Source organism: Mytilus californianus, unplaced genomic scaffold, assembly GCF_021869535.1.
Source record: "Mytilus californianus isolate M0D057914Y unplaced genomic scaffold, xbMytCali1.0.p SCAF_5, whole genome shotgun sequence".
NCBI lineage: Eukaryota > Metazoa > Mollusca > Bivalvia > Mytilida > Mytilidae > Mytilus > Mytilus californianus.
Genome location: NW_026262701.1, coordinates 31,293,767 through 31,310,365, shown reverse-complemented (window position 1 = coordinate 31,310,365; position 16,599 = coordinate 31,293,767). Strand labels below are relative to the sequence as shown.

The 16,599-nt window shown below is 32.5% G+C and overlaps 1 long non-coding RNA gene across 1 annotated transcript; it reads left to right on the top strand.

Annotated features, from left to right (window-relative positions):
• The first annotated feature begins 7,135 nt into the window (after positions 1 to 7,135).
• LOC127700222 (uncharacterized) lies at positions 7,136 to 12,192 on the top strand. The gene is made up of 3 exons (XR_007981503.1): positions 7,136 to 7,444; positions 9,049 to 9,153; positions 11,633 to 12,192. It is a non-coding gene; the product is annotated as an uncharacterized LOC127700222 (long non-coding RNA).
• The last annotated feature ends 4,407 nt before the right edge of the window (positions 12,193 to 16,599 follow it).

Sequence of the window (16,599 nt, the reverse complement as noted above, 5' to 3'; positions counted from 1 at the left end):
TCGATAGAAATAAACAATTCACCAAAGTTTCTTGCAAATTGGTGAAATTGTTTTTGAGTTATTGTCTGAAAACTGGAAAATCTCCCCTTTTTTAATGAATAAAACCCCAAAACTCGGAAACGGTAAATCCAAAATTTATAAAAAAACGAAAGGGAGCTCACGTCAATAGATATGAACAATTCACCAAAGTTGCTTGCAAATTGGTGAAATTTGTTTTGAGTTATTGTCCGAAAACTGGAAAATCCCCCCTTTTTAATGAATAAAACTCCAAATCTCGGAAACGGTAAATTCGAAATTTATGAAAAAACGAAAGGGAGCTCACGTCAATAGATATAAACAATTCACAAAAGTTTCATGCAAATTAGTGAAATTGTTTTTGAGTTATTGTCCGAAAACTGGAAAATCCCCCCTTTTTTAATGAATAAAACCCCAAAACTCGGAAATGATAAATGTGAAATTTATAGAAAACGAAAGGGAGCTCACATCAATAGATATAAACAATTCACCAAAGTTTCATATATATTGGTGAAAGCGTTTTTGAATTAATGTCCGACATGTTAACGATGGACGGACGGACAGACGGACGAACGGACAGACGGATAGACGGTCAACGGGACACCATAATACGTCCCGTAAACGGGCGTATAAAAAGTGAACTATAAATTGTTTTACTGCCTGTTTATTATTTTACAGATTTGAGTAGTTTGACGTTAAGGATATTCGCTATTCATTTTTAAAGTAACAGGCTTTTTCGAAGACTGTTATTGTAATAACAACCACAGTTGAGTTGCACGTTTTATTTGATAAGGGCAGTTACAAGGATGGGGAAGGTAACGTAGTCACCTATGCATAAGTATTAACTACATGATAACAGCAAACTACATGATAACAATTGAATGATATTACATCTCTCTTTCTCTCGCAAATGAAACTAATTGAAGAATTTTAAAAGTCTCTAGTTGCACTCACAAATTGAATTAAATTGAATTGACATTATATGAAAATTTCGGATTTCGGAACTAGCAACTTTAAAGTCTATTCTAATGAAAACTAAAAATGAAACTTGCTCATAAAGTTCTACGCTAATATGAGAAAACTTAAAAGTCTAATTCACAAAGTTTTACAAATCAAGCTTCTCTGGTTTCTTGACAATCCTTCCTGATTTAGTCGTTGTCACATCTGAGCTCTTCACTTCCTCGTTGTGTTCTTTACTTCCATCTCGCTTATTGTCATTTGTTTCTTTCGGGGCGGTCTTAATTCTATTCGGTAGATTGTCTAATTCGAAATTGTCACTTATTGTCTCGCGGTTAATGTCCTTGGAGGCTGTTTCGGTAGAAGTACGCAAGTGTTTACGATTTCTCCTATACAAGCGATTGTTTCCTGAATCGGACCTTTGCACAATATAAGATCTAGGTTTGTCGCTGTGCTTGACAATAGTTCCTGGTTTCCATTCCTTCGAGCCGGGTAAAGGTGTCATACGCACGGCACATTTATCATTTATTGTTGGTAATTCTTTCACTCCTCTGCGTTTGTCATAATAAAACATTTGCTTTTCTTTCTCGCGGTCAAAGTGTCTTTTTACATTCATTGAGTTGTTCATATTAGGCTTCAAAACTTCTTTTGACGCAGGCAGAGTATTTCTCGGTAGTCTACCCATTAAAAGTTGGGAAGGCGACAAGTCAATTCCTTCCAATGGTGTAGTACGGTAATCTAGAAGGCTCAAATGTTTGTCATCAGATTTTCTCCAGAGATTTTTAACGGTTTGTATTGATCTTTCGGCTTCACCATTCGCACTTTGAAAATGTGGACTCGATGTTTGGTGGTCAATTCCGAGTTCCTTACTGAACTTCTTAAACTCGGACGAACTGAACTGCGGTCCATTGTCTGAACGTAATGTAGTTGGTATTCCATGTGTTGCAAATATGGATTTTAGCGCTTCAACTATAGCTGTAGTATTGGTTGAATTCAACGGTAACACATCAATGTACTTAGAATAATAATCCACGGTAAGTATGTAAGCTTTACTCTGAAAGTCAAACAAGTCACATCCAACTAACATATACGGTAGATCCGGGGTCGGAGTAGGTTTAAGCGGTTCAGCTGGCTGCTGATTTTGATATGACGCACAAAGCGCACAATCTTCAATGTATCGCTCAACTTCTATATTCATACGTGGCCAATACATTACTTCTCGAGCACGTTTCTTGCATTTTGTCATGCCAAGATGAGATTTGTGTATGAGTTTTAACATGTTGTCACGAAAACTGGGCGGAATCACAATTTTAAGTCCCTTCTAAATAATTCCATCAAGAACAGATAACTGATCACGAGAATCCCAGTACTCTCGGACTTCAAACGGAGTTTCGACTTTAAGATCTGGCCATCCTTTAAGAATTATTTCATTAAGTTCACACAATTCGGATTTCGTTGCATCCTGTATTTTGGAATATTTGTCCTTACTTACTGATATCATGCAAATCATGTCTTGTACGATATCTCCTTCTTCAGTTTTGTTTTCTACTGACAAAAACGCTCTGGATAAAGCGTCGGATATTTTCATGTCTTTTCCCTTCCGATAACACACTTGAATGTCGTACCATTTTAATTTTAACATCATTTTCTGTATACGAAGCGGTGCTGCTAATAATGGCTTTTTAAAAATTTGTTCTAGCGGTTTATGGTCATTGTGTATTACAGTTTTCTTCCCAAAAATATAACAATGAAACTTCTTAGTACTGAACACTATGGAGAGCATCTCCTTCTCAATCTGTGCATAACGTTTTTCAGACTCGGATAAGGAACGAGATGCATAAGCAATAACACGGCCTTCTTGCATTAAAACGGCGCCTAGCCCTTCTTGACTAGCGTCACACTCGATTTCGACACGTTTCTTAACATCGAAAAATGCAAGAACTGGCGTTGTACTACACAAACGCTTTAATTCATGAAAGCTCTTTTCCTGTTCGTATTCCCATATGAATAAAACATCAGATTTCAATAGTGTCCTCAACGGAGCGTCCACTTGACTTAGATTTGGTATAAACTTTGAAAGGTACTGAACAAGTCCTAAGAATCTACGAACACCTTCCTTGTTCTGTGGAGCAGGCATTTCGACTACGGCCTGAATTTTAGCAGGATCCGGTAGAAGTCCTTTGTCGGTGATAACATGGCCCATGTATGCAACTTTTGCTTTTCTCTCAAAGCATTTATCAAAATTTAAACGTAAGTTATGTTTAGTAGCACGTTCAACCACTTGTTTCAGAATTTTGTCATGTTCTTCCATGTTTCGGCCTGCAATAAGAATGTCATCTATAATAGCGGTAGCTCCTGTAATGCCTTCGAGCATCTGATCCATAATACGCTGGTATATTTCTGGTGCGGACTTGATTCCGAAATGTAAGCGTAACCATCTATACCGGCCAATCGGAGTATTGAAAGTTGTCAAATATGAAGACGGTTCTTCTAGTTTAGTTTGTAGGAATCCGGACTTAGCATCTAGTACCGAAAATACTTTCGCATCTGGTATCAACGGTATTACGTCTTCAATTGTCTTTAACGGATAGTTTTCACGTTGAATCACTTCATTCAGATCCTTCGGGTCGATACAAATTCTAACTTTGTCCTTTCTGAGTGCGACTACCATGGAACTGACCCACTCTGTCGGTTCTTCAACTTTTGTTATGTAACCATTTTCTTCCATGTTTCTAAGTTCAGTTATCGCTTTTTCCTTAATAGCGGCAGGAATTCGTCTCGGTGCATGCACTACACCTTTTGCATTTTCAGCTATTGTGAGTCGATATTCACCTGGTAATGTTCCTGAAGTTTTTATCAGTTCTGGAAAGTCATGTGACAATTCATTTGGCTTAGCAATTTCCTCTATAGTGTCAATTGTGTCTATTCTTTTCACGAGATTCAAACTCTCTGCAAAGTCGCCACTGATAATATTGTCCTGTTCCATATCGACTATTTCAAAAGTTTCATAAATTTCATGATCCTTGAATATAACCGGAAGTCTTATTTTACCAATCTGTTGAATCTTGTGTCCTGTGTACGATTTCAGTATTTTCTTCGAATCGGTAATTTCGAACTTTTTACTCTTTAATTTTAATTTATTGAGTGATTTCTTGGAAATAATACTACACTTTGCACCGGTGTCAATTCTGACCGGAAGTGCCTTGTCACCAATGTGAACGTCTACAATCCATCTATCTTCTGAGTTTCGCCAAGTTTCGGTTTTTATGGTTGATATGTATAATAATTCATCTCCACTATCTTGACTATCACAACTACTCTGATCTACTTCTTGAATCATGTTGATTTTTCTAAGTCTCTTTCTACAAACTTTTAACCAATGATCTGGCTTTTTACAGTATTTACATGTTGTGCCTTTTGCTGGACATCTGTTGTTTCCATGCGTTGTTCCGCAATTTCCACATTTTGACTGATGATAGGTTTCTTGTCTTCTTTTATCTTGTCTATTGTTATTTTGAGTGTTAACAGGCGGTCTACGGTATTGTTGTTTTGTACCTTTGTGATCTTTCTTTTTGTCGTAAGAGTGTTCACTGACGCGTAGAATTTCTTCGCCACGAATCATTTTGAGTTGTTTTTGTGATAGTTCAAATTGTTGCCCAATCTCAATAGCTTTTGCTATAGTCAAATCTGAGCCCTTGTCGAGCATTCTCTCTTGGACTTTTGAGTGTTTAACGCCACTGATTATTAGATCTATTAAGATATCCTCGGTGTTTCCATAGTCATCAATACTAATCTAAGGTCTTTAACAAAATTATCAAAGTTCTCACTTTCAGTCTGTTTCCTTTGACATGCTTTAAATCTGGCTACACGTTTATTTGTCCTAGGGCGGATGTATGTTTCCAGTTTTCCTAGAATTATGTCAGGGTTGTCTTGTTCATTTTCTTGCCACACAAAAGTTTTGTAGACTTCACGTCCTTGTTGTCCAATCCATAGTCCTAACCAACCTGCGCGGTCAGCAGGCTCTGCCTTAACTAGGGGACCCTTGAATGTAAACTCAACATGCTGTTTGAATCTTTGAAATTCTTGGTACACGTCTGGTGCACCCCAATTTAATGATGGGTGTTCGAACTGAAACCCGGTTGCCATATTTGTTACTGATCAATGTCACCTGTTGTACACAAATTGTGCAATAATATTCTCTAAAATATCTTCCGGACGTTACTGCTGACAGGATTAATTGAAATGTTACTTAAATTCCGGCGTGGAATACGTCAAAACATCTGACACCATGTAATAACAACCACAGTTGAGTTGCACGTTTTATTTGATAAGGGCAGTTACAAGGATGGGGAAGGTAACGTAGTCACCTATGCATAAGTATTAACTACATGATAACAGCAAACTACATGATAACAATTGAATGATATTACAGTTATATATTGATAGTATAAAAATAAAGAAATTAAAAAAGCAGAAAATAATGAAGGGTCCGTGTGCTTGTTTTTGAGATATAAACCATTGAACATTTGGCGGGAAATAATTTTCTGTAGATTTTTCTTAAATTTAACCGGTACCTTTTTTCTTTCAAAAACAATGAAATATAGAAAGGAGTTTAAAAGATTTTCAAATATGACAATCTAAATTATATGTAATCAAAATTGTGGAAGGAAAGGTAGGGGTGAGTGGGTAAATTTTTTTAATAGCACTGCATGAATAAAACCTAAGAATTCCGAATGCTTGGCGCGACGTCAAGCGTTCGAATTTCATCAAAACGTCACTTTCTGCGGGACGTCATGCGTATTATTTTCCGTAATAAGAACGATATTTTCTATAATCTACAATTTGATTTTATGAATTAATGTGGCTTAAATTACGCAAAAGGCAGTTAATATATAATAGCACTATGAGAAAAATAACAATATAAGAACCTCTCGATTTCCACATAAAAGTAAAATAAAAAAATATCCCACTTTGAGCAACTTATCCGTAATTTTAAGCATGGCTTGAAATATTAACTAGTCATTCTCGTGGGGATTTATTTTCCCCTTATTTGAACTAATCACAGCTTCAGATTGAATCCAATCAATTTATGACGAAGGTTATATCTACTCCAAAAATTTTATAACTTTGCTTTACCTTTTTACAAAAGTGCAACAATCCCCACTTTTCAGCCTCAGTTTTCTCGAAAACAAGCACGGTGACCTATGTTTTATTCTTTTATAACTCGCCCAGGCCAATCAAAATTATGAAAATGACAATGACATGAAACTGTATCGGATGCCCTGCATCTTTAAATACTTTTCTGTTAAATTGCAACCGGTTTAATCATTAAAAAATTTCACGTTAAATAATCATATGAAAAGTATATTTAATAACTTTTATGTTTAATCAAGAATCACAGGCTTATTTTATGCTACGGCTATAATCTGTTGGCATAGGAATTGACCATTTTCCGCTGTTTCTTTTTTATTTGAAATGGGTGGCAGCTTAAACTCACTCGAATTGAATGTATATTTGAGTAAATAAAAATATAATTAACTGTCTTATGCTTTTTCTGTTGTCTGGTTGTCGTCTCAACGACATATTACAAACCACACACCCTCCCTTTATTTATAATACAAATTCAACAATTCTACATACATGTCAAAAAATTGAAATTAATTAAAGTTATATCTGAGACAATATATTTTCGCTGGAAGATTTATTTTAACAGAATATTCGTTTTATGCGGTTTTGTCACGATTTCAGTTCTTACTATGTTCGATTATTAATTTCAACCGAACACCCACGATAACAAGCAAGTCCGACTTGATTTATTTTCAATAGACTTTCTGCCAAGTAAAGTTTAAAAACTGCATTTTAGTCTGAAGATGAAATTAAATCTCTCCAATAAAAAGTTGAGAATATTACGCTGCATAAAACTTTGCAGTTTAACATTGAAAAGAAGTTATTTGATAATATGAATTTACGGTAACATTTGATTTAAATATAATATACTTTCAATAAATATGATATTTCGAGAATAATGACAACCATATGATAATAATGATAGAACCAAGAGAGTTATATCCAGTGGGCAATAAACATGTTACTTATCATCTGATTATAAGTACTATCATGGGGATGCTAATCTTAATGAAACAGTGTGTGTTATATCCTTCTGATTGACCCAAGACACAGTAATAACATGGAAGTATTATATTGAATACTTCTATGGTTATTCTTACGTCTTTAAAGTTGTAGAACTTCCGCGATACACTAATAATCGAGGATTATGCTGTGGCCAGGGGGGATTATGTCATATCCATATAGGCGCGTGTTTTGTTATCACAACCAGTAAACGAGGTCATTCTATTGCGTACTTTGGTCAAAGAAAGAGAAAGATGGAGTCCCCTAGAAATGAAAATAAGCTGAATGGAATTTCGTTTTCAAGGAAGAAGAGTCCGAAGCTTACTTATGCCGAAGAGTTCTGGTAAGATATACTTTTTAATTCATAGAAAATATGAAGAGAAAAAAAATTCATTGATATTTAAAATATGATTTCTGAATATGAATATGAAAAACCGAGGTTTGCCCAAGTTCATTTAGAATACAAAAATGTTTGTCATATTTTTATGTTATGGTATATGTTAATGAATAAGAAATGGAGGTATACAGTTAATTCGAGATTGTTTTGTCTTGAGTAGCCAAATATTCCCATTTTTATTTAACATTTCTTTATTCAGCCTTGCTGAATCTATGTGATCACTTCGGATTTTGAGATGTTGCAGAATTCTAAGTTACACACATATCATAATACTCATCAAGTTGTCAATACTGGCAAATATTATTCGATTGAAATTTTCATAGTTCTATTGACGAGATTTACTTTTAGTAGAGACCAAGTGTCGAGTTAAAAAAGTGAGTATCGAGTTGTCAAAAATGAGTATCGAGTACAAAAGTGAGTATCGAGTAATAACTCGATACTCACTTTTTGATGGGGAAATTTATTTTAACTTTATTCCTTTGGCATGATTCATTTTATCAAGGATTATATTAGTTTTTTAGTTATATATCCTTGGTTATATTGACCATCAACATGAATAATGACTAACTTAGTTCTTAGGGATAGTAATATGAAACTGATAGGACCACTTGAATAGTAAACATCTCAAACAAAACAGTAGTCAGAATAGTTCGCAAGAAACACCCAATTTAATACTTGGGAACTATATTCCACGAACAAGGGGAATTAATTGTGGTCTGAAGCCTATTAGACACCAAAATGTTGGTATTTCTTATGAAACTTTACATTTACTTAGCATGATATCTTAGTAGCATAAGTGCCAAATTTTATTACTTTCTGACCGTTATTAAAACAGTTTGGAATGTTTTATATAAGTGCATATGTCTGCGGAGAATGCTATTTGCAAAGTTTTAAGACCTCAGTCAATAGATATAAGAAGATTTGTTATGAGTGCCAATGAGACAACTCTCCATCCAAGTCACAATTTGTAAAAGTAAACCATTATCTAATTTAAACTAAATGAAAGTTATGGCTACTGGATGTTATAAAGGAAATTGGGCAACATTTATATGAAGAAATTATTTGTTAGGTTATTTATTTGCCTTGATCCAGTAGCCATAACTTTTATTTAGTTTAATTGTTAAAGCTTACTGCCACTTGTGTGCCAGTTTTGTGCAAACTTATATCCCTCTAGTGCTTAAATCAGAAGTGGTCAATATGATAAGTGTACAGATATAATAAGCATTATTGTGGGTAAATTAATACTGAAAAGTTTCTTTATTTCCAATGCCTATCCTTATTGGTTATGTATACATGTACTTCAAAACAACTTAAAAGTAAATTTAGACTTGACATTTTTCAATTTTAAGATATTTTGCTCTTCATATTTTTATACGTGGTTGTACGTTATCTCCCAGGGTCAACACGTTTTTGGAAAACTTATTGAAAATGCACCATAAGGTACTCTCATTCACTCTGATAATGACCTATATACCCTTATTTTTTGTATGCACTGTTCTAACTAATTTTTAAGCACTGTTTAAAACTGTGTATAATTTGTATTAAAACAGATGAATCACCAAAGAAAAGAAAACTCAAAGTTCTAATAGTGGCCTGGGTGCAGTGTATTCGAATTATCAACAGTGCTCCTCAAATAAAAAAAATAAAAGAAAAAGGTGAGGTTATAAATTTGTCAAATTTCCTTTTAATAACATCAATTTATCACCGTTAACAGCCAGGGGAATTACTTAAATGAGTGATATCTTAAATCACTGGTTCAGTAACATTTGAATGTTATGTAACTTTAGATATATACTAATGATCTAGGGACTAATCACGTTTGCTAAAATTATCAGAACCAACATCTGTTTTTAAAGGATGACCGGTCATGTCAGGTGATGACCTTGTACTGAATCTGGGATAATGACATGAAAATCACTTGTATAAATATATCATAATTCTATTATATTTCAAAGAATCATTTTAAAGAGGTTTCTTTTTTTTCAATTTTACTCATAATAAGATAAAATATAAACCTGTATGTTTAAAATTTTAGTAAAACTACAAAATACAAAATACAAAATTATTTTTTTATCAAGGCTTCAGACCCCAATTAAGTTGATGTTTTTTGCTATTTGTAAGTGATTATTTCAAAAATTCCCCTGACTGTTTAAACTTACTATTAAAATAAACCCCAGAAGATACAGTTTGAATATAGATATGTAAGACAAGTATCCAACAGAGACCAACTGAGGTTGATGTTAGAATCTTTATGTGTGTGTGAAGAACTTTCATATTCTTTTTAATAGATTTCTAGTTTTTATATAACTATTTTGAAAAAAAACCAAGCCTGTAGTTCAGTAGTTGTCGTTGGTTCACAGCTGTCATATTTGTTTTTCGTAAATTGTTTTGTTATAAATTAGGCCGTTAGTTATGTCAATTGAATTGCTTTATATTTTCATGTCGGTCTTTTAATAGCCGACTATTACGGTACTATATAGCCATACAGTATGGGTTTTTCTCATTGTTGAAGGCCGTGCAGTTACCTATAATTGCCTACATCCACTTCATTTGAACTTTGGTAGATAGTTGTCATATTTGCAATCATACCACATCTCCTTATTTTTTAAACAATCATAGACACACAAAAAGTAAAGAAATGCATGTTATGTTCTTCTTGTATATTTTATGATGGTATGATACTAAATTCCTAATCTTGATTTTCATATAATTGAGGTCTGGAACAGGCATGTCAGTAACTGCTAGTAGTCCTTTGTTAATTGATGTATCATTGTCCTTTTGTTTAGTATCTTCTGTTGCCTATTCTAACATCGGACCTAGACTTCTTAAAAACTGAGTTTTTCTAAACTTTATCATCAAATATTTATCAAGGGTTTCCAGCATTTAAATTAGATTCAAAAATACCTTTCCAGAGCTTCTGGTAAAGCGATCCTTATCGATATACCAGTTTGTGGTAAATCATTTCAAGTATTACAGTTAGAAATTTATTGTGATCCAACAATTAATATTCCACTTACATTGACTATATTTTCCCCGTTGCAACGCGTTGCGGGGGACATAGAAATATTGGCGTCCGTCCTTCCGTCTCATCTACTAAGCGCTGTCACGTGTACAATTCTTGCCAGATTTTTATGAGACTTATGTCATAGTTTTAAACTAGCAATTTCTTGAACGAATTTAAAAAGCCGTGCCTTTCATTTTTTTTTTTAAAGAGTTATGCTCCTTAGAAATATTAATTATGGTGAAAATTGCCAAATGAATGCTCTAATGTGAACAATTCTTGCCAGAGTTTTGAAAATTTATACTATAGGTAAATAAAGAAGTAGGATCAAGAAGTCCTATATTTGGTCCTTATGTCAAATTTTTCAATATTCAATCCAAGATTTATATTCAAATCTTAAAATGCAAATTTGAAAAGACTACATATTTTTTTTCTCGAAATTTTAGTTTTAAAAAATGAATATTTAATACATGCATTGTAGCCAGATTGCTTGTATTTATGCATTTATAGGTCTTTTTATCTGAATAATATTGGTCACATACTAAGAGTAATAACAACTTTTCAAATTATATATATGGTTCAAATTCACACTATTACAAAACATATGGTTGTCCATTCATGCTGCCAATACCTTTGTAAACACCCTGTTGAAATTAGTCAAAAATTGTTTATTCAAAATTAAGGTTTTTCTTCATAAGAGTGTATAACTTTGATGGATTGTGATGACACTGACCGAAAAATAGTAGTTTTTAATTTGGCATTTCCTCAATTTAAAAGGAAAATTAAGAATTTAAGTAAAATATTCTGCCAAAATATAAGTCCCTTATCTTGTACCATGTCCGTTGTCTGATGCTATTCAACAAATCCGGCTAACTGTTGAATATATAGCAACAATTAAAATCATCAACCGTTTCTAGTATTTGATGTAATTAAACTAAATTTTAAAATTAAAAAAAATATATGTTTTTATGAAATAAGGTGTTTTTAAAAGTAACGTAATAAAAAAAAATGAAGCAACATGTACCGTTACTCTGAATAGAAATGCATTTACAAAGAATGGTATTATCCTCACTATCTAAATCATCTTTTTTTTTCGGAAATAGTACATTACAATAATTTGTTTTCTTTTTTAGATTTTACTTTGTATGAGTACCCACAGTATCTTCAAGCAGAACAATGGATATTGATCAGACCAGACAGTCTGGAGAATTTACCCTGGATAGAAGTAACAAAAGTGATAGCAACACATTCGATTGGTTTAATGGATATTTTGGGCAGGAGTAGCAGACTGGTACATTGATTCCAAAATCTTGAACAAACAACAACTGAACACATTCTTGTCTCTTTTAAGTGGGATAATGTTAATCTTTACAAAATGCCAGCACAATTGAAATTAATATGGGATAGTTGAAAGAAGAAATTTCAAAATGATACATATTATCACAATGTTGCATTTAGACAATCTCTATTTTTGTGAAACAGTTTTTTTTAACTTTAAATACTGTGATGATCTACAAAACATTATTAAAAGATGAACATGTAAGTCTCAAGTGTGATCCAGTTTTTAACCGCTTTTCTCTTGAAAAAAAAATCAAGCTTTTTTAAATTTATGAAGTGACAACAATTGTTTTTACTGGATTTACATTGAATAAATAATATTATCCAGACATTAAAATAAAAATGTTGAAATTGATTTCACTACATTTTATTTTCATTTTTTCGCAATGTTTTTATCATTTTTTTTTAACCTTTCTAAGTGACTTCTTGATGCTTCTAGTTGTTACACACTACATTTAAAACATTGTCACATTTCATATGGTTTATTCTGGCTTTCATTGTATTTTGTGTTTTTTGTTTTTTGGTGAAATTGCAAATTGTGTTCTTACCAATGAAACTTAACAGTTAATTGTGCTTGATTTTTTTTCTTAAACAATGAAAAACCATTTTAATTAAAAATTAATATGTTAAGGTGAAGTTCATCCCAAAGGTTGCTTTTATTCATTTTCATAAAATTATAAATAATTAAAAAAAAAATTTGGAAAGTTTGGAACTATTGGATTTGAATACCATTGAGACAGCTTTCCACGAAAGTTCAAATGATGTAACCGTAGGCATACGAACTTCAACGATATGAGAAAAAGCCATACTGTATAGTCATCTATAAAAGACCCCCGACATTAAACACCAATTCAATTGAGAAGAATAACGGCCTAATTTATTACAATTTACGAAAGACAATATGACAGACATGAACCAACAACAACCACTGAACAACATGCTCCTGACTTGGGACAGTCACATAACGGACGTGGCAGGGTGAAACATGTTTGTGATCGCTCAACCCTCCCTAGCCTGGGACAGTGGTGTAACAGCACAACATAAGAATAAGCATTTATTTAGTACAGTATCATTTTAAAACAACAGCTCTCAAAAATTCACTTAATTTTGATGGCAAGTATTAGTAACCAATCAATATATACAGAGATATGAATCACCTGTGTGCAATTTTGATATATATATATTATGCAAATGTTGAAATTTAAATTACAATACTTAAACGACTACTTATCTATTTTTCATCAGTATTCTGATATACTAAAGTATAGAAATTGACCCTATGTAAAAGTTTCAAAGTCAATGAATCATGACTGGGGGAGGGAAAATAATCATTATGGAGATGAGATGTGCAAAATCTAGTACAACTGCACATCTAATGTAATAACCGTTAAAGTTCAGCCTTAAACTGACCAAATCACAAACATAAACCTGTAAACTTTGCATTTTCGAAATCAATAGACAGTGATTGGGGGAGGGATAATCGCCATGGAAATAATTTCCAGTGTCTTTTTATAAATGGTTACTAGAGTGACATCCCTAAATTATTCTCCTTTTTACTGAACTAAACAGCAATACACATTGCTATGAGTTTATGCTCTAGTGAATATAAATGTGTAAACCTAATTTTGTGACTGAATTCAGTCATAATATTTTTTTTACTGCTGCAGAATTGGTCTTTTCAACAAATATTTCCTGAATTTGTATTGACTGAATTCAGTCATTTGTATTATAGATGTGTATACTATGTAATCACACTTGGTGTAATTTAAGTCTTAGAAAACACTCTAGTTTAGTACAATTTCTTGTAGCTTCTATCAAAATCTGTGTGACTGAATTCAGTCAACATTTTGTGAAAATAATGAACAGGATAAAGAGTTAATTTCATTTCGCTGTTATCCTGTTATATGTTGCTTGTATTAATCTATAATCCGAATTCTGTTTCATCTGAATTAACAGTAATAGGTTTTAGTTAAGAAGCAACAAGTACAAATGTATTTGATAGATATTTTACGAATAAAATGGTAATGTTACTTTCTATTGTACTTATTGAATTATGTGATATAAAGATGCAATCAGGTGACTGAATTCAGTCACTCAATAAATTATCACCGTACAATGCTATTTTATTTTTTGTAAGTTGATCATATTAATGAGGTCATTAATATGAATATATTCTGTGTTGACGTTTTCATCCATTTTATTGCATACAATGTTGAATGTTAAATGGTATTCTATAATGAATAATATAATTATCTACTAAGTTCAACCCTTGAATTTTGACAAATAAGAAAATTGACAAGTTGAACCAGACGGTGTTATATGTAAATGACACCTATCAATCAGTTTTAAAAGTATAACCTCTTTGAATCAGCTACCTAGATTGATCAGATCAAAAGATAGATTAATAAGAATTAATCCTGACAGCATTTAATTAGGTCTTCTTTTCTGTTTATTGTGTATGTGTTTGTACATTAACTTGACAAAACTTTAATCTCCTTTAACATTAATGAACCAAAAACAAACGATTTCTGATTGATTGTATCACTTGATTTACGATACATGTAAATCTGCTCACTTTCTAAATCATTTATGAAAATATTTACATAGGCCACTGTGATATCGCAAAATAAAAAGGGCGCAAATTTAGATTGTGTTAAAAAAAATCGCAAAAAAAAGACTGGGCGAAAATTTTCCGGTTTTCATAAAAAAATGTTCTCCGTTTTAGACAGACAAAAATTAAAACTCAGTGATTGCATTTGGCTTTAAGACAGACAAATCAAATCCACTTGAGTATGCATCATTGTTAGGTTAGTGACATTCGATATATTGATACCAATGATTTCGTTTTGACACAATTTCGCACGCTATAATAATTGTGTAATTGCATGTAACACTATAGCTAGTAACTACATGTAGTTTCAATGCTGAAAAGGCCAATTTGATCTGAACCACTCTTTAATAGAACCTGATTGACTGAGAGGGATCGAGTATTTTTTCGATAGTTCATTTCATGTTCAATAAACTATCAAATACAGTGGTGTAAGTACTGTTCAGTTTGGTTATGATGAATAGATCATTACTAAATAGTAGCAACTAGTGTAATATGTTGACATGGATACATCAATGAAAACCCCTTAGTTACTATGAAATGCGCGTTCTTTTTTCCCTATTAAATGAAAAATTGATATTTTTCTGTTTTCTTTTCTTCTCAGGAGAAGCAAGGGAACATTACTAATGTTGACTACAGATCATAGTACTGTAACGTCACGAGATGATGAGTATATGAATGTTTTTTTTTTGTTTGCATTATACCATTTTAGGTAGCATTATTGATAGTACTAGTTTTTAACAGTAATTTGTACATTCTCCCTTTGATCTTATTCACTGCCTAATTTTTTTCAGATCATGAAAAGACCTGATACCCGAAAACTATTATACAATGACGTCAATTATCACTGCACCAACGTCACGTGTTCAAGTCCATCCGTGTCAATGTATCAATAGAATGCACGCGACTTCATTCATACAAACAATAAACTATTAACACGTTTTTAACGCGTAAAATAGTTTTACTTACTATTTTATTTTATTCCATATTCTCAACAACAACAAAAAAACATATTGTTAAGAAAAAATACTGATGAAAAGAATAAACGCATCTTATTTACTAACTGACTGACGGCGGGCTCGCATGATATTCTTGCTTCTATAGTTAGTATCAAAAACAAAAACGTCATTATTCTATATTTATTGTCTCTTAACTTTTTTCATAAACACATCTTTTTTTAAGAATTCGAAGTTCGTGCTACCAAAGTTCAAGTCCTGTTATACTGTTGAATATAGGATTAAACAATTTCTTTTAAGAAGTTATTGATGTGTACACTGGGGGCAATTAACTCACAAACTGAATAAAAGTCCGAATGACTTTTATGTAAACTTTGTGAGTCAGCGATCAAGTTTACACATTTGCAATTTTTAATTAACATTTTTTTTTTTTCATTTTCTTCTTTTAACAATCAACTGCACAATTAATTGGTGTGTCGCAGCCGCCATGTTGACTTTCTGAGATCCATATTTTCGATTAAGGCAATATAATTTGAAATACAATAATACCTACCTCAAACAATTCATTTTAATGAGATATTATCCGAAATTTGAAGCGTACAAGTAATGGAATAACCTTCAACTTGAGAGTTTTTATTTAATTTTACCAGGACGTTAATGCGACAATGGATCCCATGCATGTGTATCGCGCATGAATAGCCGGATCACAGTAATGGTTACGAAAGTAGTTTCGGCAACGTGGTCTATCAAAGTGTAAACCAAAGGAAAAAATTCAAACGGACCAATCCGTTTCAAGCATTTATAGATATGCAAATCATATTCGAATAATATATACTTGTATTTATCATGCAATCAGTAATATCATAATGAGAATAAACAAGTTTACAGAAATTGATTGGTTGTATGTACATATGTGTATCTTTAAACGAGGCATTGAATTGTTTTTATTCGGTAAGCTGAACATAAGCAAAAAAAGTGACAATCGTTTAAATGTATGTTGTTCATGTGTTGTTTTTTGTGTTTAGTTCATGTGGTGTTCGTTATGGGTATTTCAATTGTTGTTTATTGTGTTTAATTCATGTGTTGTCCGTTATGGGTAGTTCATGTGTTGTTCGTTCTGTGGAGTTCATGTGTTGTCCATTGTAGGTTGTGTGTAGTTCATGTGTTGATCATTGGAGATATTTTATGTGTTGTTGTG